Source organism: Ranitomeya variabilis, chromosome 5 (genome assembly GCF_051348905.1).
Source record: "Ranitomeya variabilis isolate aRanVar5 chromosome 5, aRanVar5.hap1, whole genome shotgun sequence".
NCBI classification, from domain to species: domain Eukaryota; kingdom Metazoa; phylum Chordata; class Amphibia; order Anura; family Dendrobatidae; genus Ranitomeya; species Ranitomeya variabilis.
In genome coordinates this window covers 23,157,125-23,180,918 of record NC_135236.1, presented here as the reverse complement: position 1 = coordinate 23,180,918, position 23,794 = coordinate 23,157,125, and the positions used below count along the sequence as shown (strand labels likewise).

The 23,794-nt window shown below is 43.6% G+C and overlaps 1 protein-coding gene across 1 annotated transcript in view; it reads right to left on the bottom strand.

The window, feature by feature from the left end:
* Positions 1-9,414, bottom strand: part of LOC143774206 (sulfotransferase 2B1-like) — a 302,209-nt gene extending 292,795 nt beyond the window's left edge. Inside the window, exon 1 of the mRNA XM_077261584.1 lies at positions 9,064-9,414. The gene's annotated coding sequence lies outside the window, so the exon portion shown is untranslated. The remainder of the gene's footprint in view (positions 1-9,063) is intronic.
* Positions 9,415-23,794: the final 14,380 nt, after the last annotated feature.

The window sequence follows — 23,794 nt, the reverse complement described above, 5'->3', positions numbered from 1 at the left end:
TTGGAATTCCTCCAAATTTTTTGCAGCCGTTGCAAAACATTGTGGGAGACCCACATCCTAATAATGGGAATTTTTTTTCATTATGCCTCCTCTACATCTCTTCCAAGGGGCATTGGAGTAGGTCCAAATTTTTGGGAAGGCTTTGCATTCACTGCATAGGCAATCAGTATGGGGGACCCACTTTCTAATAATGGGAACATTGTTTTCAGGAGGCCCTCTTATACTTCTTTTCAAAGGGGTATTGGGGTGCGTCCAAATTATGGCCAGCCCTGCCACTCACTGCATACGCTATTACAGTATAGGAGACTGTTTAATAATGGGAACAACAAAGCATAGCCGGCTGCTGGCTCTCTAAGAATAGTGAGGAAAGACTGCTGGCCCTTTAAGAATAATAAAGGCCACCTGATGGCTCTATAAAAATAGGCTTTGTGACTTTCACAGTCCTTCATAAATGAAACAGGATGTGTCTGATGATGTGTCACTCACCACATGGCCAGATAAGATTGTAAAATGTTACAATGACATTTCCCAATGAATGCATTTGTCTTGGTTGAAACCAATGCTAAAGTTCAAAAATGCATCAAAAACGCTACGTGTGAACATAGCCCAAGTGGTGGAGGAGCATTTTAGTTTTTGGTTATTTATTTTGCCTTATATAAAAGTCATTACCCTGGAATGGATGTTCCTTAACATGTTCCTAGGAAAATCCATTTTGTTTTTGTTTTTGTTTGTTTTATTGGGAGTCTGTAAAAGTGGCGTAAGACTCTGACAAAATTTTTCATAGCAGTGACCTGGGAGTCAGAAATGCATCCAGGGGTCTTACCATGCTGTTCCCATGTCATATGAGCACTGTTCCCATTGATTTCCCCAATTTCTAGTCTACCTGCAGACTGCCTGGGAAAAATGCTCGAGTTTCCCTTAGACTTAGGCCGGCGTCACACTGGCGAGTTTTACGAACGTATGAGCGCAGAAAATACATCCGTAAAATACGCATAACACACGGCCCAATGATTCCCTATGTCCCAGCTCCTATCAGCCGTATTTTACTGATCCGTATTATACGGTCCTCTACGGCCGTACAGAATCGCAGCATGCTGCGTTTGTCAGCGTATTGCGCAAATAAATCGCCAATGAAAGTCTATGGGGCGAGAAAAATACGGATTCCACATGGACCTGCAGTGTGACTTGCGAGAAATATGCAGCGGTGTTATTGAAAAGCCGGTAATTCAATTGCCAGCTTTTCATTTCTCCTGCCTAAACCCGACATGATATGAGACATGGTTTACATACAGTAAACCATCTCATATCCCCATTTTTTTTGCATATTCCACACTACTAATGTTAGTAGTGTGTATGTGCAAAATTTGGGCGCTGTAGCTGCTAAAATAAAGGGTTAAAAAGTGGCGTGGGCTCCCGCGCAATTTTCTCTGCCAGAGCGGTAAAGCCAGTGACTGAGGGCAGATATTAATAGCCAGGAGAGGGTCCATGGTTATTGCCCCCCCCCGTGGCTAAAAACATCTGCCCCCAGCCACCCCAGAAAAGGCACATCTGGAAGATGCGCCTATTCTGGCACTTGGCCACTCTCTTCCCACTCCCTGTAGCTGTGGGATATGGGGTAATGAAGGGTTAATGCCACCTTGCTATTGTAAGGTGACATTAAGCCAGGTTAATAATGGAGAGGCGTCAATTATGACACCTATCCATTATTAATCCAATTGTCTGAAAGGGTTAAAAAACACACACACACGTTATTAAAAAGTATTTTAATGAAATAAACAAACAGGTTGTTTTAGTATTTTATTGCTCTCTCAATCCATCCGGAACACCCTCGCTTGGCAAAATAATAAACCCACAATATACATACCCTCTGATGAACTTTCAGGTCCCACGAGGTAATCCATCTGAAGGGGTTAATTATTTTACAGGCAGGAGCTGCGCTAAAGCACTCACTCGTGTCTGTAATCCCCGGGTGATGAAATGAAAGCTGGGTGATCTGTACTTACATTGAGTTGCGGTGAGGCGCCCTCTGGTGGATGAACTCATCAACTGCAGCCTTGGAAAAGTTCCCACGCTCCAGTTCATATGAGTTCATCCACCAGAGGGCGCCTCACCGCAACTCAATGTAAGTACAGATCACCCAGCTTTCCTTTCAGTACTCGGGGATTACAGACACGAGCGAGTGCTTTAGCGCAGCTCCTGCCTGTAAAATAATTAACCCCTTCAGATGGATTACCTCGTGGGACCTGAAAGTTCATCAGAGGGTATGTATATTGTGGGTTTATTATTTTGCCAAGCGAGGATCTTCCGGATGGATTGAGAGAGCAATAAAATACTAAAACAACCTGTTTGTTTATTTAATTAAAATACTTTTTAATATCGTGTGTGTGTGTTTTTTTAACCCTTTCAGACAATTGGATTAATAATGGATAGGTGTCATAATTGACGCCTCTCCATTATTAACCTGGCTTAATGTCACCTTACAATAGCAAGGTGGCATTAACCCTTCATTACCCCATATCCCACCGCTACACGGGAGTGGGAAGAGAGTGGCCAAGTGCCAGAATAGGCGCATCTTCCAGATGAGCCTTTTCTGGGGTGGCTGGGGGCAGATGTTTGTAGCCAGGGGGGGCCAATAACCATGGACCCTCTCCTGGCTATTAATATCTGCCCTCAGTCACTGGCTTTACCACTCTGGCGGAGAAAATTGCACGGGAGCCCACGCCAATTTTTTCCGCGATTTAACCCTTTATTTTAGTAGCTACAGTGCACAAATTTTGCACATACACACTACTAGCATTAGTAGTGTGGAATATGCAAAAAAAAAGGGGGATATGAGATGGTTTACTGCATGTAAACCATGTCTCATATCCTGTCGGGTTTGGGAAGGAGAAATGAAAAGCCGGCAATTGAATTACCGGCTTGTCACAAATAACGCGCTTAATTAAATCTAAATACAGAATGTATATATATGTGTCTCAATGACATATATATATACTGTATATATGTTTTACCGATCATTTGAGCACATAAATCCATTAGATGTCGGTTTTGCAAGCCTGCGAGAAAATATCGCAGTATGGATGCCATACGGATTACATATGGAGGATGCCATGCGCAAAATACGCTGACACACCCTGCCTACAGATCACTATTTTAGGAACATTTCTCCGTATTACGGCTGTATTACGGCCGTAAAAAACGGACCGTATTGTCTTACGCTGAGTGTGACGCCGGCCTTACATTGGGCTTGCTGCTCGGGTCGAGTACCCAAGTATTCCAATTTGCTTGACCCAATCAACAAACACCCGAACATTTTAGTGCTTGTTTATTACTACAGGTCAGTATTAGCATTTAGTGAACATGGTAATAAAAAATTCCCAAAACAGCTGTGTATTTGCACTTTTTTGCAATTTCATTTCAATTTTATTTTTTTCCCCATTTTCCAGTTTACAATATGGTAAAACTAATGGTGATTATTAAAAGTACAACTCGTCACGCAAAAAACAAGCCCTCACTTGGCTATATTGATGGAAAAGTAACAAATTTATAGCTCTGGGAAGAAGGGCAGAAAAAAATGGAAACGCAAAAATGGAAATACCCCTGATCCTTAAAGGGAACCTGTCACCTCCAAAATGGAAGGTGAGCTAAGCCCACCGGCATCAGGGTCTTATTCTGGAATGCTGTAGATAAGCCCCTGATGTAACCTGAAAGATGAGAAAAAGAGGTTAGATTATACTCACCCAGGGGTGCTGTAGATTAGCCTCTGATGCCAGTGGGCTTGGCTCACCTTCCATTTTGGGGGTGACAGGTTCCCTTTAAGGAGTTAAATGACTCTGCCAGTGATTGACAGTTGCAACTAAATGGTAAAGCAGAGACAATTGGTGCAGGCTCTACTGTTACACACAGATGTAGGCTCTATAACCCAGCCAGCATCTGTTGCTTTTGTATGAGGCTTAGCTCCTGACCCCCCTCCAAATTACAGACCCCCAGCATAACCAGGTACATCCATTTGCGCTAAAGCAGAGTTCCCCAACTCCAGTCCTCAAGAGCCACCAACGAGTCATGTTTTCAGAATTTCCTGTGTATTTCACAGGTGATAGAATTATTGCCTGTGAAGGTGATGTCATTATTAGTGATGAGCGAATATACTTGTTACTTGAAATTTTCCGAGTATTTTTTAGTGCTCGGAGATTTAGTTTTCATCGCCGCAGCTGAATTATTCTGAATGAATCTGTTAGCCAGCATAAGTACATGTGGGGGTTGCCTGGTTGCTAGGGAATTCCCACATGTAATCAAGCTGGCTAATAGCTGTAAATCATCCAGCTGAGGTGAGGAAAACTAAATCTCCGAGCACTAAAAAATACTTGGAGGACACCCGAACATGCTCGGGAAATCTCGATTATCGAGTATATTCGTTCATCACTAGTAATTATCACCTGGGCAACACTAAGGAAGTCGTGAAAACATGACCTGTTGGTGGCTCTTGAGGACCTGAGCGCTAAAGGTTTAATATTATCACAACCTTTGTGATAGTGAGCACTCCACATTCAGGAGTGATTATGTGATATGTATGTGAAAGTTTTGTGCCAAAAATCAGTTCTCTATTATTGAGTAACCTCTCAGATAAACAAGTATTTCTTCATAACTTCAGCCAATGTTCTTTTCAATAACAATTATTTACCTATCTGTGTAATACGTGCCCTGACAAAGCAGGACTTTGTATAAAGGAATGCTCCAGGATTTACAACACATCCCCTGCATATTAATGTTATTTTGTATAACCCCATTTTTATTTATTTTGATGTATTGTGCACAGCTGGCATCCTCACTTTCTCTTGGGAGCCTTGCCATGAGCCCCCGGAAGCTGAGTGGGCTGTTGCCGTTCCCAGTAGCACCAACAATCTTTACATAACAAACATGTTACCACCACTACGATCAAGCTGCTTTAATGGAAAGCAAAATGACTTAAATAATTCAGATTCACCAAAATCAGATTTTCTTTCTTTTTCCATTCATATTAAAGCAGCTAGCAGTGGCCGGCTTTCACTTTGCTGGATTAAAAAATGTCAGAAAATTAAAAAAAAAAACTCAATGGGCCTCCACCTGTCTTCTTCGTTCTGGTTATGTCTTGCTCTGACATGGTTGTAGCGTCATGATCCCAGAAATGTCAGAGGATGGCGCAATGAAGAGTGTGATGGTGATATCTGCGTGGTGAGATAGGTGGAGGCTGGGCGAGTATACATTGTTTTCATCATTTACTTTTATTATGCTGTAGAAGGATATTTTATTGCAGTGATGGGTCGATAAGATTATTCAGTTTGATATATCTTTTAGACACCTATTTCAGGATTTGTGCTGGCTGTCAAATAGTGTTCATCCTTTAAGGGAGAACACTACAATGAGCTGCATGCTTGAGAAAGGGGGGGACCCCAAAACGTGGCCGTGGTGTGGGTGTTCAATCTCTAATATGGCGTTTCTGCCTAACCTAAATTGGATAGAAGTTTCTGCCTCGTCCACACCTTACCATGTTTGAATCTTTTACATCATGGCTTGGCAAAAATGATGAAAGTTTGACCATCAAACCTGTAAGATGGATGTACTTTTTGTTATAAAATAGCTTTGAAACAATAATAGTTATATTATGCACATGACAGCGCTGGTGAGTAGCTGTGTCTCACGGTATTGGAGCTTAAAGAAGAGGAATTATATTGAGGACATAGTTGACCCCGTCCGTGGCCCTGGGCGCCTATGTTAAAGACTGTAAAAAGGACTTTGAAGGGGTTTATTGAATAAAGTGTGTTCATGATGCCACCTCGGTCAGGGGTGGCCGACGCTGCTTAAAAGGGGTCCTCTGGGGTGATGCTATGGCAGCAGGGATGGTATGGCTTCACACAGGTGAAGCTGGGTCCCCAGGGCTCCTGAGGTGTTTGGCAAGGATGGTGTGGTGTCGGGAATAAACACAGGACACGGTTGCAGTCTCTTTACCTGGTTTATTGTTGAATTCAGGCAGCCGCAGTCCCGGCTACCCGAATCACATGTACAGGTAAGGTCCGACCGGCTTAGAAGCAAATCTGGAATCCCCTTTACCAGGTGGGGTTTGAAGCCTTCCCTTTAGCACTGTGGTGTAGTCCCTTGCTGCCTTAGGCCTCACACAAGGTCCTCAAGTTTTCTCTCTGTCCCCCTTTAGGTAGGACACTACCCATGCGAAAGGTAGCGCAAGGCTTTTTACAGGATCTCTATCACGACCCGGACTCTATCTGCTACTGTGTCCTCAGTTGTCAATGGTGGACAGGTAACTTGCAATCTGATGTCTGCTGGTTTCTGCCATGGGGTCTAGAGTTACCCCCACAACCTCGGTATTCCGGCTACCGGTATCTGTGCTCAGCATGGAGGAAGCCCAGTCACAGCTTCTCTCCAGCTCTTCTCTCCTGTGCCTCTTTTCCTCCTTCCCGCTCTCTACAACTTGTTAAATCCTTCTCTCTCCCGTCCAGAAGCTGCAGCACCTCACATGGCTGCACGGCCTCTCTGTCTTCCCAACTCTCTTCTGTCTGCTTCCTCCCTCCTCACTCCTCTGTGACAGACTACCCTTACTTCCCCTCCAGCCAGAATATATATAGGGGAGCCACTCACAAGCTGTATCAGAGGCTCCCCTTCTGGCCTGGAGTAAGGACATTCTAATCACCAAATGTCCAAATATAATGACTGGCACTTCTCAATACATATTAATCAAAACTCGGTCTGACCTAACCAAACAGCCGAAACAAAGCGATCCAGAGTAGAAAAGTTAAATTAAAGCTTTATTGTGTACAATTTATATCACATGCACAAATGCCCAAGTCCAGCAGTGACTTAACAACCAGTAATTTGACCAGGTGAAATTATATCTAGAAAATCATTATATAACTGGAAGCATACGCCTGTTTTCCTGACACAAAGTCAGAGTTGGATATTTGCCTTTCAAAGAAGGAAAAGTGTACTTGTAGAAACACAAGCTGTAGTGATGATGACACTGATGATGGTGATGATGACACTGAGCTTGTACTAAATGTTGGTGCAGCCTGGCTGACAGGAAGATGAACATGACGAGAGGTAGGAAGTGGACAACTTGAGGCTTGCTCTAATTGCTGTCTAACTATTTTTTTCACAAATGAGCAGATGATGTCGATTCTGTGTTAATGGAATGCCATAGTTCTTATCTTATGTGAGCTAGGACTTACACAGCTCATTTTCCTGTGGCAGAGCCTGCAGGCTGCAAATAAATTGTCTGTTGGGAGCATGCAAAAGAGCTCTCTCACATGAGAAACCTCAGGGCATTACTGCTGTAAATCATGTGAATCATGTACCGAGGGTGTTGTTCAAGACACAGCAGAGTCACAGATGAGAAAATAGCTAGTTTCCACACAGCCCAGTGTCAGTAACTATTTTACTTAGAAACTAAAGGCTGAGTCACACATAATGATATCGTTAACGATCTCGTTGCAACGTCACGCTTTTGGTGACGTAGCAACGATCCCGCTAACGATCTCATTATGTGTGACAGCGACCAACAATCAGGCCCCTGCTGGGAGATCGTTGGTCGATGGGAATGATCAGGACCTTTTTTTGGTCGCTGATCACCCGCTGTCATCCCTGGATCAGCGTGTGTGATGCCGATCCAGCGATGTGTTCACTTGTAACCAGGGTAAATATTGGGTTACTAAGCGCAGGGCAACGCTTAGTAACCCGATGTTTACCCTGGTTACCATTGTAAAAGTTAAAAAAAACAGTACATAGTCACATTCTGATGTCTGTCATGTCCCCCGACATCCACAGGGTTAAAACTGCTTTCGGCAGGAGCGCTGCTAATATGCATGCGCTGCTGCCGAGAGCTTCCCTGCACTGACTGTGTCAGAACCGGCAGTAAAGCAGAGCACAGCGTTGATGTCACTGCTGTTGCTGCCGGCACTGACACATTCAGTGCATGCCGGTGGACGCCGGCGGGGGACGTGACAGACATCAGAATGTGAGTATGTAGTGTTTTTTTTTTTACTAGTGTTTTTTTTTTTACTTTTACAATGGTAACCAGGGTACATATCGGGTTACTAAGCGCGGCCTTGCACTTAGTAACCCGATGTTTACCCTGGTTACCCGGGTGCTGCAGGGGGACTTCGGCATCGTTGAAGACAGTTTCAACGATGCTGAAATCGTTCCCCTGATCGTTGGTCGCTGGAGAGAGCTGTCTGTGTGACAGCTCCCCAGCGACCACACAACGACTTACCAACGAGCACGGCCAGGTCGTATCGCTGGTCGTGATCATTGGTAAGTCTTTTAGTGTAACGGTACCTTAACTTATTCCTAATCGGTTTTGCTAAACGTGCAAAGAAAACACATTAAACAAACATTTTGCTAGAAGCTATACCCACTGTGCTGGAGAGCTCGGCACTCAAGAGAGCTGTTTCTGCTATTGACGCTATGGGAATTTACCTGTTGGCATGTCCCCGTCTGAACCGGCCGCCGTTACCTTATTACACCCTGAGAGTAAACTGGTTTAATTAAGTGAGTGCAAAGCACACGCTCACCTACGGTCTATCACAGTGGTTTACAATCTTAAGAATATATATTTCTATTCCTATTTCCCAGTCAAGCATTCCCCTCCTGTCCCAGTATAAACTCAAGAAACTAGAGAAAATGTCCGTCCTCTACGACATGGAGGCTTTTACAGAATCAATCAAGCATATATATACAGATTAGTGAGGGTGCTATGGACAAAGTCTATTATAACTGATTCACTGCTCCACCTTATATTGTCCCATAGAGAGACTCCTCTTCCAAAGAATAGAGAGGAAAACACAAGTCCTTCCTTGAGTTCACTGTGTGTTGTGTCAGCACCAAAATGTAGCATAGAATCCTTAGTTACTAAACAGCACGAAAACGTACTGGCAAATCTAGGGTTTCTGGTCGTTCATTCTGGTAGGAAAACATGGTCTGTAGAGTGAATATACCTAACTAACTAACAAAAGGTTTATTTGTGACCTTGTGTCTTTTAGCGCCAAAATATATTATGATGCGTGCATGTTTACTTACTGCGGTGTCACAGTGGTCTTTTGGTGTTTCTTACCGCCGGGTCTTCTCCAAAAGACACAATCAGGACACGCAGATGGATGCAGTGCTCTCCCAGCTGGTGAGCAACACCGAGAAGGCTTGTGCTTGATGCGGCACCTTTCACTTCACAGGTCCCGGGTCCTTTCTGTTCCTTAGCAGCATTTACAGAAGGAATTCCCTGGCATCTGGACAGGTTCGGATACCAGTTAAGATTAGCCTCAATCTGCCACAGCTCTTTACTCAGACGGGTGCTGTCATGAGGAGATTTCACCACTTCTGTCTTCAGCACAACCTTATACACTCCTGCAGACCCTGCACAAGATGGCCGCCTGCATCTCTCAGTCTTACTTCACTTTTCTAACTGACTCTGGGGGTGGTTCAAACTGGCTTTATCCCTGTGTACCAAGTGACATACAGGTGATAGTCATATGAATCTGTAACCTGCTGACATCTAGTTGCTAAAACACCATTAATTAAAAAGAAACAAATCTTTTGACAACAAGTGCAAAGATTATTCAGGAGTGAGTGCAATTACAATTCAATTATACTGCCCTGGTGAGCCGACATACATCTCTCACTGCCCTTACTGCTCAGTCTGGGCCCCCTCTCTTGTGCTTCTGCTCACCAGGCCCCAGAGTATCGTGCGCCAGTGCAAGGAGGCTTCTGGAGCTAGCGTCACAGCCTTCAAAACTGAATGGTTCTGCAGCTCCAAGGAAGCTCCTTCTCCTCTTCTGTGATTCACTCATTATGGCTAGTGTTGAGCATTCCGATACTGCAAATATCGGGTATCGGCCGATATTCGCTGTATCGGAATTCCGATACTGAGTTCCAATATTTTTGTGATATCAGAAATCGGAATCGGAAGTTCCTATAAGTTCCCAGGCGTGTGCGGTGCGTATGGTTCTCAGGGTCTGGAGGAGAGGAGACTCTCCTTCAGGCCCTGGGATCCATGTTTATGTAAAAAATAAAGAATACAAATAAAAAATATGGATATACTCACCCCTCCTACGGACCCTGGACCTCAGAGGTGCAACCGGCAGCCTCGGTTCCTAAGAATGCAGTGAGTGTAGGACCTGCGATGACGTCGCGGTCTTGTGATTGGTCGCGTGACCGCTCATGTGACTGCGACGTCATCGAAGGTCCTTCACTCACTGCATTCTTAGGAAAGGAGGTAGACGCTTGCACCGGTGAGAGCCAGGGTCCGTCGGAGGGGTGAGTATATCCATATTTTTTATTTTTATTATTTATTTTTTACATGAATATGGATCCCAGGGCCTGAAGGAGAGTTTCCTCTCCTTCAGACCCTGGGAACCATCCAGGATACCTTCCGATATTTGTGTCCCATTGACTTGTATTGGTATCGGGTATTGGTATCGGCGATATCCGATATTTTTGGGATATCGGCCGATCCAATCCGATACCGATACTTTTGAATATCGGAAGGTATCGCTCAACACTAATGATGGCGTGTACACAATGACATCATCACATATGCACCGACATGTACACGTGTATCTTGCCAGGATACCAGTCCAGAAGTGGAACTGCAGGAGATCGGATGAGAGGTAAGTATGAAAAACTTTTTTACTTAAATAAATTAAATGGGCTTGGGGACAGCAAATGATGATGAATTGAGGGTGTGGGAAGGGGGACAGTGAATGATGAATTGAGGATGGGGGATGGGGACTGTGAATGATGACTTCATGGTGGAGGACAGTAAATGATGAACTGATAGTGGGGGAGGGGGACAGTGGATAACAAATTAATTTTAGAGGGTGGGGAGAGCAAATGATGACTTGAGGGTGGGGAGGGGGAATAAAGATAACTTGAAAGTGTGGTACAGAAAATGATAATGTATAGTTGGTGGTGAAGAGAAAATATGATGATTTGAGACTAGGGGATGATTGACAGTAAATGATAAATTGAGGGTGAGGGAGAGAGCAAATGATGATGAATTGAGGGTGGGGGTCAATAAATGATGATAAATTGAGTGTGAGGGAAAGCACATGAAGTTGAAATAAGGGTAGGGGTCGGAGAGAGGAAAGAGTATAGGTGCTAATTTATTTATACATTTAATGGGTGGAGAAAATGGTTATTAACCCCTCTCCGACATCTGGCGTACTCCTTTTGATGTGGGCTCCAGCAGTGAGCCCACATGTTTCCCGGTACATATCAGCTGTTTTGAATAGCTGACATGCACCCGGAAAATCTGTGGGTGGAATCGCGATCCAACTACGGCTATTAACCCATTAATTGCTGCTCTCAAACTCTAACAGCAGCATTTATCTCGCACTTACGGCCATCAGTCTGGAAATCCGCCCATCGGTGACCCCGTCACGTGATCGCGGTCACCAATACATTGGCATGACAACCAGAGGTCTCCTGGAGACCTCTTTGGTTGTCACTGCCGGATTGCTCATAGCAAGTGAGCAATACTGATACATACAGGTGATCTGATCATCGCCTGTATGTAGCAGAGCCCGATTTTGGCAGCTTCTAGTCTCCCGTGGAGACTATTAAAGCATGCCAAAAGTAAAAAAAAATGTTTTTTAAAAATATAAAAAAAACATAACCACCACTCTTCAAACCACCCCACTTTTGACCCATTCAAAATAAAAATAAAAAAATCAAACATACACATATTTGGTATCACTGCTTTCTGAATCGCCCGATCTATCAGTAAGAAAGGGATCAACCTGATTGCTAAATGGTAAAGTGAGAAAAAAAGACAAAACAAAAGAATTACGCTTTGTTTGGTCACTGTGACATTGAATTAAAATGCAATAACGGGCGATCAAAAGATCGCATCTGAACCAAAATGGCTTCATCAAAAACGTCAACTCGGCACACAAAAAACATGCCTTCACCCAACCCAAGATAATGAAAAATGGAGACGCTATGGGTATCGGAAAATGGCACATTTTTTTAAACAATTTTTTTCATCACTTAAAATAGAACCTAAAATAGAACCTAGACATGTTTTGTGTATATAAACTTGGAGTGACCTGGAGAATCATAATGGTCAGTTTTAGTATTTAGTGAACATGGAGAAAAAACAACAAAGCACAAAAATCAAGTGTGGGATTGCACTTCTTTTGAAATTTCATGGCTCTTGGTATTTTTTTCCCATGGGATATTTCAGTTTTTCTTTTTTAATAAATTTGCTAAAATTTCTACGTTTCTGTTTTTTTCAGTCAAGATGGGGTGCAGAGTGTACATTAATGAGAAAAAAATGAACTTTTTTGAATTTACCAAATGGCTGCAATGAAACAAAGAGAGAAAAATTGAAAGGGGTCTGAATACTTTCCGTATTCACCATATATTAATAGTGGGTGTATTCAGCTATGTAGTGTAGAAGTTGGAGAAAAAGTGGGGAATGTGCTCTGAAAGTGGTGCTTTAGAAGACAGTGTTATTTACTGCAGAGATGAGTCCTGGCTGTAAGAAGTGACGGCAATCGGTGCTGGATGAAGAAGAAAAAAGAAATTATACAAAATATGCAGACCTCCTATGTTTAATGCCACTGAGGATCACTGTACTACGTGTATGGTATGCAACCCCAAAAAAATAAATATGGATCACAGAGCAATAAAAAAAATAGAATATTTATTGATAATCACAGATTTAATTCTTGGTAAAAATACATAAATACACAATATAAAACAGAAGGAAGAAAAGGGAATTGATGACACCTTAGTGCCACGTCCAAAAAGTGGTTGGTTAGGTCAGAAAGGCGACATTGGGCCACACGCATATATATATGTATACATATACCTATCTCATCTGCAAGCAACCTGATTAATAGATTGATATTGAATAAATAGTACACATGATAGCAGCTACTGAAAGGCTAATTATGGAAATTAATAAGGGCCTCCATTTAAATTTAAAGTGGCAAGTGCATACTATATTGAAGGATCCAAATGAAAAACAATCATATAGAAAAAAGCCCAACCATTGCTACCATCGTGCAAGGAACAGCATAATGCAGACAGATTGCCATGAAATACAAACTAATGAAGAGCATATATCTAATCAAAGTGGTATAACCAAGAAGCCCATGATAAACCTTAGGAGAGGACGTGGAAGACAGACCCCAAAGAACTTTTCGCTACAATGCTTCCTCGGGGGGCATGTATGGTATGCACTGTATACAGAGAACCTGTGTCTATAATGTTACTAGTGATCCCTGTATTACCTGTGCATTATGCAAAATATGCAGAGTTCCTATGTTTAACCCCTTAGTCCCATATGACGTACTATCCCGTCGAGGTGACCTGGGACTTAATTCCCAGTGACAGGATAGTACGTCATATGTGATTGGCCGCGCTCACGGGGTGGAGCATGGCCGATCGCGGCCGGATGTCAGCTGACTATCGCAGCTGACATCTGGCACTATGTGCCAGGAGCGGTCATGGACCGCTCCTGGTACACTAACCACCGGAACACTGCGATCAAATGATTTCAGTGTTCCGGCAGCATAGGGAATCATTGCGCAGGGAGGGGGCTCCCTGCGTGCTTCCCTGAGATGCTTTGCTCTGAGGGTCTCTTTCCTCCTCATCCCTGCAGGCCCCGGATCCAATATGGCTGCAGGGCTGCTTCAGGGTCCTGCAGGGAGGTGGCTTGCAAGTGCCTGCTGAGAGCAAGCACTTGCAAGCATCCCTGCAGTGCTACCAGATCGCTGACCTGACACAATGCTCTGCAAAGTGTCACATCAGCGATCTGACCCTATAACATGTTGCCTCCCCCGGAGGCATTGTTATAAAGTAAAAAAAAAAATATTCACATATGTAAAAAAAAATAAAAATTCCTAAATAAAGAAAAAATAATGTTGCTCCCATAAATGCATTTCTTTATCTAACCCCCCCCCAAAAAAACAATAAAAGTACACATATTTAGTATTGCCGCGTCTGTAATGACCCGATCTATAAATCAAAAAATGTAATAACACGCAATCAAAAATACAGATAAAATAACCATACCACCACTGAAAACGTCATCTTGTCCTGCAAAAAATGACCCACCATATAGCATCATCAGCGAAAAAATAAAAAAAGTTATAGTCCTCAGAATAAAGTGATGCAAAAATAATTATTTCTTCTATAAAATAGTATTTATCATATAAAAGCGCCAAAACATAAAAAAATTATATAAATGAGGTATCGGTGTAATCATACTATCCCAAACAATAAAACTGCTTCATCAATTTTACCAAACGTGGAACGTTATAAATGCCCCAAATAGAAATTTGTGAATAGCTGGTTTTTGGTCATTCTGCCTCACAAAAATCAGAATAAAAAGCGATGAAAAAATGTCACATGCCCCAAAATGGTACCAATAAAAACATCAACTCGTCCTGCAAAAAACAAGACCTCAAATGACTCTGTGGACCAAAATATGGAAAAATTATAGCTCTCAAAATGTGGAGACACAAAAACAATTTTTTGCAATAAAAAGTGTATTTTAGTGAGTGACAGCTTGACAGCTGCCAATCACAAAAATCCGCTAAAAAACCTGCTATAAATAGTAAATCAAACTCCCCTTCAAGACCCCCTTAGTTAGGGAAAAATTAATAAAATAAAAAAAATGTATTTATTTCCATTTTCCCATTAGGGTTAGGGTTGGGGCTACAGTTAGGGTTGGGGCTAGGGTTAGGGTTAGGGTTGGGGCTAGGGTTGGGTTAGGGTTAGGGCTGGGGCTAGGGTTACAGATAGGGTTGGGGATAGGGTTAGGGCTAGGGTTGGGGTTAGGGTTGAGGTTAGGGCTACAGTTAGGGTTGGGGCTAAAGTTAGGGTTAGGGCTAAGGTTGGGGCTGGGGCTAGGTCTACAGTTAAGGTTAAAGCTAAAGTTAGGGCTAGGGTTGGGGCTAAAGTTAGGGTTTGGGTTGGGGCTAAAGTTAGGTTTAGGGTTGGGGCTAAATTAAGGGTTAGGGTTAGGGTTGGGGCTAAAGCTAGGGTTAGGTTTTGGATTACATTTACGGTTGTAATTAGGGTTAGGGGTGTGGTTAAGATTATGGTTGGGATTAGGGTTAGGGGTGTGTTGGAGTTAGGGGTGTGTGTTGTGAATTTGGATTCTGGGCTCCCCCGGTGGCTACTGGTGGAATTGAACTTGTGTCATCATCTTCCCTGTTCACCTGTTCTCATCAGATCTGGGTGTCGCTATATAACCTGGCTTCTCTGTTAGTTGCTTGCCGGTCAACAATGTTATCAGAAGCCTCTCTGTGCTTGTTCCTGCTCCCAGACATCTACTAGATAAGTTGGACTTTCGTCCTTGTTTGTTTTTGTTTTTTGGTTCCAGTTCACAGCTGCAGTTTCGTTACTGTGTCTGGAAAGCTCTTGTTTATCAGGAATTGCCACTCTGGTATTATGAGTTAATGCCAGAGTCTTAAAGTAATTTCTGGATGGTGTTTTGTTAGGGTTTTCTACTGACCATGAAAGTGTGCTTTCTGTCTTCTGCTATCTAGAAAGCGGACCTCAAATTTGCTAAAACTATTTTCCTGCTGCGTTTGTTATTTCATCTAAAATCACCGCCAATATATGTGGGGGGCCTCTGTCTCCTTTTTGGGCATTTCTCTAGAGGTGAGTCAGGTCTTATATTTCCCTCTGCTAGCATTATTTAGTTCTCCGGCCGGCGCTGGGCATATAGGGATAAAAAGTAGGACATGCTACCTGGCTACTTCTAGTTGTGCGGTAGGTTTAGTTCATGGTCAGTACAGTTACCATCTTCCAAGAGCTTGTTCCTATATAGGCTTATGCTAGTTCTCTGGCCATGGAGATCATGACAGTTTGACCGGACCACTAAAGGGTTAAAATCCTTGGCTGAGAAAGGAGAGAAATAAGAAGTCTGCTGAGAGTTTTTTTTTTTTTTTTTTTTGTGCTCTTGATTGGATCACTTGCCAGTCTGTCTATGCTGCAGTCTTTCTTTTTTTTCTCTCTCCTTCTAATCTTTGAATGGCTCTGTGTTCACCTGTCTATAATGGATCTTCAGAGTGTAACTGCAGGTTTGAATAATCTCGCCACGAAAGTACAAAGTTTGCAAGATTTTGTTGTTCATGCTCCGGTATCAGAGCCGAGAATTCCTTTGCCGGAATTCTTCTCAGGGAATAGATCTGGCTTTCAGAATTTTAGAAATAATTGCAAGTTATTTTTGTCCCTGAAATCTCGTTCTGCTGGAGACCCTGCACAGCAGGTTGGGATTGTGATTTCCTTGCTCCGCGGCGACCCTCAAGACTGGGCTTTTTCATTGGCACCAGGGGATCCTGCGTTGCGCAATGTGGATGCGTTTTTTCTGGCCTTGGGGTTGCTCTATGAGGAACCTCATTTGGAACTTCAGGCAGAAAAAACTTTGATGTCCCTATCGCAGGGGCAAGATGAAGCTGAAATTTACTGCCAAAGATTCCGTAAATGGTCTGTGCTTACTCAGTGGAATGAGTGTGCCTTGGCGGCTACTTTCAGAGAGGGTCTCTCTGATGCCATTAAGGATGTTATGGTGGGGTTCCCTGTGCCTGCGGGTCTGAATGAGTCCATGACAATGGCCATTCAGATCGATAGGCGTCTGCGGGAGCGCAAACCAGTGCACCATCTGGCGGTGTCCACTGAGAAGACGCCAGAAAGCATGCAGTGTGATAGAATTCTGTCCAGAAGCGAGCGGCAGAATTTTAGACGGAAAAATGGGTTGTGTTTCTATTGTGGGGATTCTACTCATGTTATATCAGCATGCTCTAAGCGTACTAAAAAGCTTGATAAATCCGTTTCCATTGGCACTTTACAGTCTAAATTTATTTTGTCTGTGACCCTGATTTGCTCTTTGTCATCTATTACCACGGACGCCTATATCGACTCTGGCGCCGCTTTGAGTCTTATGGATTGGTCCTTTGCCAATCGTTGTGGGTATGATTTAGAGCCTTTGGAGACTCTTATTCCTCTGAAGGGGATTGACTCCACCCCATTGGCTAATAATAAACCACAATACTGGACACAAGTAACTATGCGTATTAATCCGGATCACCAGGAGACTATTCGTTTTCTGGTGCTGTATAATCTACATGATGATTTGGTGCTAGGATTGCCATGGCTGCAGTCTCACAACCCAGTCCTTGACTGGAGAGCTATGTCTGTGTTGAGCTGGGGATGTAGGGGGACTCATGGGGACGTACCTTTGGTTTCCATTTCATCATCTATTCCCTCTGAAATCCCTGAGTTCCTGTCTGATTATCGTGACGTCTTTGAAGAACCCAAGCTGGGTTCACTACCTCCGCACCGTGAGTGCGATTGTGCTATAGATTTAATTCCGGGTAGTAAATACCCAAAGGGTCGTTTATTTAATCTGTCTGTGCCTGAACATGCTGCTATGCGAGAATATATAAAGGAGTCCTTGGAAAAGGGACATATTCGTCCATCGTCATCTCCCTTAGGAGCCGGTTTTTTCTTTGTGTCAAAAAAAGACGGCTCTTTGAGACCATGTATTGATTATCGGCTTTTGAATAAAATCACGGTTAAATATCAATACCCATTGCCGTTGCTGACTGATTTGTTTGCTCGCATAAAGGGGGCCAAGTGGTTCTCTAAGATTGATCTTCGTGGGGCGTATAATTTGGTGCGGATCAGGCAGGGGGATGAGTGGAAAACCACATTTAATACGCCCGAGGGCCACTTTGAGTATTTGGTGATGCCTTTTGGTCTTTCTAATGCCCCTTCAGTCTTCCAGTCCTTTATGCATGATATTTTCCGCGATTTTTTGGATAAATTTATGATAGTGTATCTGGATGATATTCTGATTTTTTCGGATGACTGGGACTCTCATGTCCAGCAAGTTAAGAGGGTTTTTCAGGTTTTGCGGTCTAATTCTCTGTGTGTCAAGGGTTCTAAGTGCGTATTTGGGGTTCAGAGAATTTCCTTTTTGGGATATATTTTTTCTCCCTCTTCCATTGAGATGGATCCTGTCAAGGTTCAAGCTATTTGTGATTGGACGCAGCCCTCTTCTCTTAAAAGTCTTCAGAAATTTTTGGGCTTTGCCAACTTCTATCGTCGATTTATTTCTGGTTTTTCGGATGTCGTTAAGCCATTGACCGATTTGACTAGACAGGGTGCTGATGTTGCTAATTGGTCCCCTGATGCTGTGGAGGCCTTTCAGGAGCTTAAGCGCCGTTTTTCTTCTGCCCCTGTGTTGCGTCAGCCTGATGTGGCTCTTCCTTTTCAGGTTGAGGTCGACGCTTCTGAGATCGGAGCTGGGGCAGTGTTGTCGCAGAAAAGTTCTGACTGCTCCGTGATGAGGCCTTGTGCCTTCTTTTCCCGTAAATTTTCGCCCGCTGAGCGGAATTATGATGTTGGGAATCGGGAGCTTTTGGCCATGAAGTGGGCGTTTGAGGAGTGGCGCCATTGGCTTGAGGGGGCCAGACATCAGGTGGTGGTATTGACTGACCACAAAAATTTGATTTATCTTGAGACCGCCAGGCGCCTGAATCCTAGACAGGCGCGCTGGTCATTATTTTTTTCTCGGTTTAATTTTGTGGTGTCATACCTACCGGGTTCTAAGAATGTTAAGGCGGATGCCCTTTCTAGGAGTTTTGAGCCTGATTCACCCGGCAACTCTGAGCCCACAGGTATCCTTAAGGATGGAGTTATTTTGTCGGCCGTTTCTCCAGACCTGCGGCGGGCCTTGCAGGAGTTTCAGGCGGATAGACCGGATCGTTGTCCGCCTGATAGGCTGTTTGTTCCTGATGATTGGACCAGTAGAGTCATCTCTGAGGTGCATTCTTCTGCATTGGCAGGTCATCCTGGAATTTTTGGTACCAGGGATTTGGTGGCAAGATCCTTCTGGTGGCCTTCCCTGTCACGAGATGTGCGAGGCTTTGTGCAGTCTTGTGACGTTTGTGCTCGGGCCAAGCCTTGTTGTTCTCGGGCTAGTGGATTATTGTTGCCCTTGCCTATTCCTAAGAGGCCTTGGACGCACATCTCGATGGATTTTATTTCAGATCTGCCTGTTTCCCAGAAGATGTCTGTCATCTGGGTGGTGTGTGACCATTTTTCTAAGATGGTCCATTTGGTTCCCCTGCCCAAATTGCCTTCTTCTTCCGAGTTGGTTCCCCTGTTTTTTCAAAATGTTGTTCGTTTGCATGGTATTCCTGAGAATATCGTTTCTGACAGAGGAACCCAATTTGTGTCTAGATTTTGGCGGGCATTCTGTGCTAGGATGGGCATAGATTTGTCTTTTTCGTCTGCTTTTCACCCTCAGACTAATGGCCAGACCGAGCGGACTAATCAGACCCTGGAGACATATCTGAGGTGTTTTGTGTCTGCTGACCAGGATGATTGGGTTGCTTTTTTGCCATTGGCGGAGTTCGCCCTCAATAATCGGGCCAGCTCTGCCACCTTGGTGTCCCCGTTTTTCTGTAATTCGGGGTTCCATCCTCGATTTTCCTCCGGTCAGGTGGAATCCTCGGATTGTCCTGGAGTGGATGCGGTGGTGGAGAGATTGCATCATATCTGGGGGCAGGTGATGGACAATTTGAAGTTGTCCCAGGAGAAGACTCAGCTTTTTGCCAACCGTCACCGTCGTGTTGGTCCTCGGCTTTGTGTTGGAGATTTGGTGTGGTTGTCTTCTCGTTTTGTCCCTATGAGGGTCTCATCTCCTAAGTTTAAGCCTCGGTTCATCGGTCCGTATAAAATATTGGAGATTCTTAACCCTGTTTCCTTCCGTTTAGACCTCCCTGCATCCTTTTCTATTCATAACGTTTTTCATCGGTCGTTATTGCGCAGGTATGAGGCACCGGTTGTGCCTTCCGTTGAGCCTCCTGCTCCGGTGTTGGTTGAGGGTGAGTTGGAGTACGTTGTGGAGAAAATCCTAGACTCCCGTGTTTCCAGACGGAGACTCCAGTATCTGGTCAAGTGGAAGGGATACGGCCAGGAGGATAATTCTTGGGTCACTGCATCTGATGTTCATGCCTCCGATCTGGTTCGTGCCTTTCATAGGGCCCATCCTGATCGCCCTGGTGGTTCTGGTGAGGGTTCGGTGCCCCCTCCTTGAGGGGGGGGTACTGTTGTGAATTTGGATTCTGGGCTCCCCCGGTGGCTACTGGTGGAATTGAACTTGTGTCATCATCTTCCCTGTTCACCTGTTCTCATCAGATCTGGGTGTCGCTATATAACCTGGCTTCTCTGTTAGTTGCTTGCCGGTCAACAATGTTATCAGAAGCCTCTCTGTGCTTGTTCCTGCTCCCAGACATCTACTAGATAAGTTGGACTTTCGTCCTTGTTTGTTTTTGTTTTTTGGTTCCAGTTCACAGCTGCAGTTTCGTTACTGTGTCTGGAAAGCTCTTGTTTATCAGGAATTGCCACTCTGGTATTATGAGTTAATGCCAGAGTCTTAAAGTAATTTCTGGATGGTGTTTTGTTAGGGTTTTCTACTGACCATGAAAGTGTGCTTTCTGTCTTCTGCTATCTAGAAAGCGGACCTCAAATTTGCTAAAACTATTTTCCTGCTGCGTTTGTTATTTCATCTAAAATCACCGCCAATATATGTGGGGGGCCTCTGTCTCCTTTTTGGGCATTTCTCTAGAGGTGAGTCAGGTCTTATATTTCCCTCTGCTAGCATTATTTAGTTCTCCGGCCGGCGCTGGGCATATAGGGATAAAAAGTAGGACATGCTACCTGGCTACTTCTAGTTGTGCGGTAGGTTTAGTTCATGGTCAGTACAGTTACCATCTTCCAAGAGCTTGTTCCTATATAGGCTTATGCTAGTTCTCTGGCCATGGAGATCATGACAGGTGTGGTTAGGGTTGGAATTAGTGTTAGGGGTCTGTTTGGGTTAGGGGTGTGTTGGGGTTAGGGTTAGGGGCATGTTCGGGTTAGGGGTGTGGTTAGCATTATGGGTAGAGTTGGGATTAGGGTTAGGGGTGTGTTTGGGTTAGGGTTTCAGTTAGAATTGGGGGCTACCACTGTTTAGGCACATCAAGGACTCTCCAAACGCGACATGGCGTCCGATCTCAATTCCAGCCAATTCTGCGTTGAAAAAGTAAAACAGTGTTCCTTCCCTTCCGAGCTCTTCCGTGCGCCCAAACAGGGGGTATCAGTGTACTCAGGATAAATTGGACAACAACTTTTGGGCTCCAATTTCTCTTTTTACCCTTGTGAAAAAAAAATTAGGTGGGGCTAAAAAAACATTTTTGTGGGAAAAAAATTTTTTTTTTATTTTCACGGCTCTGCGTTATAAACTGTTGTGAAACACTTGGGGGTTCAAAGTTCTCACAATACATCTAGATAAGTTCCTTGGGGGTCTAGTTTCCAATATGGGGTCACATGTGAGGAGTTTCTACTGTTTAGGAATATCAGGGGCTCTGCAAATGCAATGTGACGCCTGCAGACTAGTGTTGAGCGATACCTTCCGATATCGGGAAATATCGGATTGGATTGGATCGGACCGATACCCCAAAAATATTGGGTATCTCCAATTCTGATACCGGAAACCAATGCAAGTCAATGGGACACAAATATCGGAATTAAAATAAACTCTTTCTTTCCTTGTAGGTTAATTCTACATGAAGGAAAACAACTAAGAATAATGTAGAATGTATTGGAGGAGGTGGATGAGACATTAAAGGCACAGAGGTTTAGCCCAATCAAATGGAATAGCAGGAATTACATTTCTTCTTAAGATGTTCTGAGTTACAAAGATATTGACTATGTTAATCTTTTTTATATTTTGTCAGATATTTATGTTTCACTACTTCCATGCTCTTCACCTTCTTTTTTACTTCTCCCACACTTTCTCCTTCATCATCCTCAGCAGCAGCATCTTTTTCATCAACTTCTTCTTCACCTTATTCATCTTCTTCTTCTTCACCTTCTTCCTATTATTCTTTTTTTAATATTCATCATATTCTTCTTATTCAACTTTTATTCTTCTTCATATTCTACTTCTTCATCTTCTTCATATTCTTCTTCTTCATCATATTCTTATTTGTGACAGGCATTCCTGTAGTTGTTATCTATAAAAGTTTGAAGATTGCATTATCCGTTCTGCCTGTCACAAAAGATTTACAACACAATTTGTCCGCCTCCAGTTTTGCCTGCAGCAGCAGGTTTTTTCCAGGGGCACCACGAGGAGGAACGGACTCACCCCCATACACTGCTTAGTCTTCTTCTGTTTATAATTTAGATAATATCTTTTGCCCTGATTTTCAGTCTTATGCTTAACCCCTTCCCGACATTTGACGTACTATCCCGTCGAGGTGGGGTGGGCCCCCATGACCGCCGACGGGATAGTACGTCATACGCGATCGGCCGCGCTCACGGGGGGAGCGCGGCCGATCGCGGCCGGGTGTCGGCTGCATATCGCAGCTGACATCCGGCACTATGTGCCAGGAGCGGTCACGGACCGCCCCCGGCACATTAACCCCCGGCACACCGCGATCAAACATGATCGCGGTGTACCGGCGGTACAGGGAAGCATCGCGCAGGGAGGGGGCTCCCTGCGGGCTTCCCTGAGACGATCGGTACAAGGTGATGTACTCACCTCGTACCGAACGTCTTCTCCCTGCAGGCCCCGGATCCAAAATGGCCGAGGGGCTGTATCCGGGTCCTGCAGGGAGCACTTCCGGGTCGGAGCAGGCTGCAGATGAAAGCTGCAGCCTGCTCCGATGAAAGTATGATCGCGGATCTGATAGAGTGCTGTGCACACTATCAGATCTGCGATCTGTGATGTCCCCCCCTGGGACAAAGTAAAAAAGTAAAAAAAAAAATTTCCACATGTGTAAAAAAAAAAAAAAAAAATTCCTAAATAAATAATAATAAAAAAAAAAATATTATTCCCATAAATAAATTTCTTTATCTAAAAAAAACAAACAAAAACAATAAAAGTACACATATTTAGTATCGCCGCGTCCGTAACGACCCAACCTATAAAACTGGCCCACTAGTTAACCCCTTCAGTAAACACCGTAAGAAAAAAAAAAAAAAAACGAGGCAAAAAACAACGCTTTATTACCATACCGCCGAACAAAAAGAGGAATAACACGCGATCAAAAAGACGGATATAAATAACCATGTTACCGCTGAAAACGTCATCTTGTCCCGCAAAAAACGAGCCGCCATACAGCATCATCAGCAAAAAAATAAAAAAGTTATAGTCCTCAGAATAAAGCGATGCCAAAATAATTATTTTTTCTATAAAATAGTTTTTATCGTATAAAAGCGTCAAAACATAAAAAAATGATATAAATGAGATATCGCTGTAATCGTACTGACCCGACGAATAAAACTGCTTTATCAATTTTACCAAGCGCAGAACGGTATAAACGCCTCTCCCAAAAGAAATTCATGAATAGCTGGTTTTTGGTTATTCTGCCTCACAAAAATCGGAATAAAAAGTGATAAAAAATGGTCACGTGTCCGAAAATGTTACCAATAAAAACGTCAACTCGTCCCGCAAAAAAAAAAAAACCTCACATGACTCTGTGGACCAAAATGTGGAAAAATTATAGGTCTCAAAATGTGGAGACGCAAAAACTTTTTTGCTATAAAAAGCGTCTTTTAGTCTGGTTTCACACTTGCGTTTTTATCTGCATGCGTTTTTTTAAAAAACCACATGTGTGAAAAAATGCATGTAAACGCGGTAAAACGCATGCGTTTTTATAGAAAAACACAAGAAAACAAGAAAAAAAACAAAAAACCCTAACCCTACCCCTAACCCTACCCCTAACCTGAAATACGTGGCACT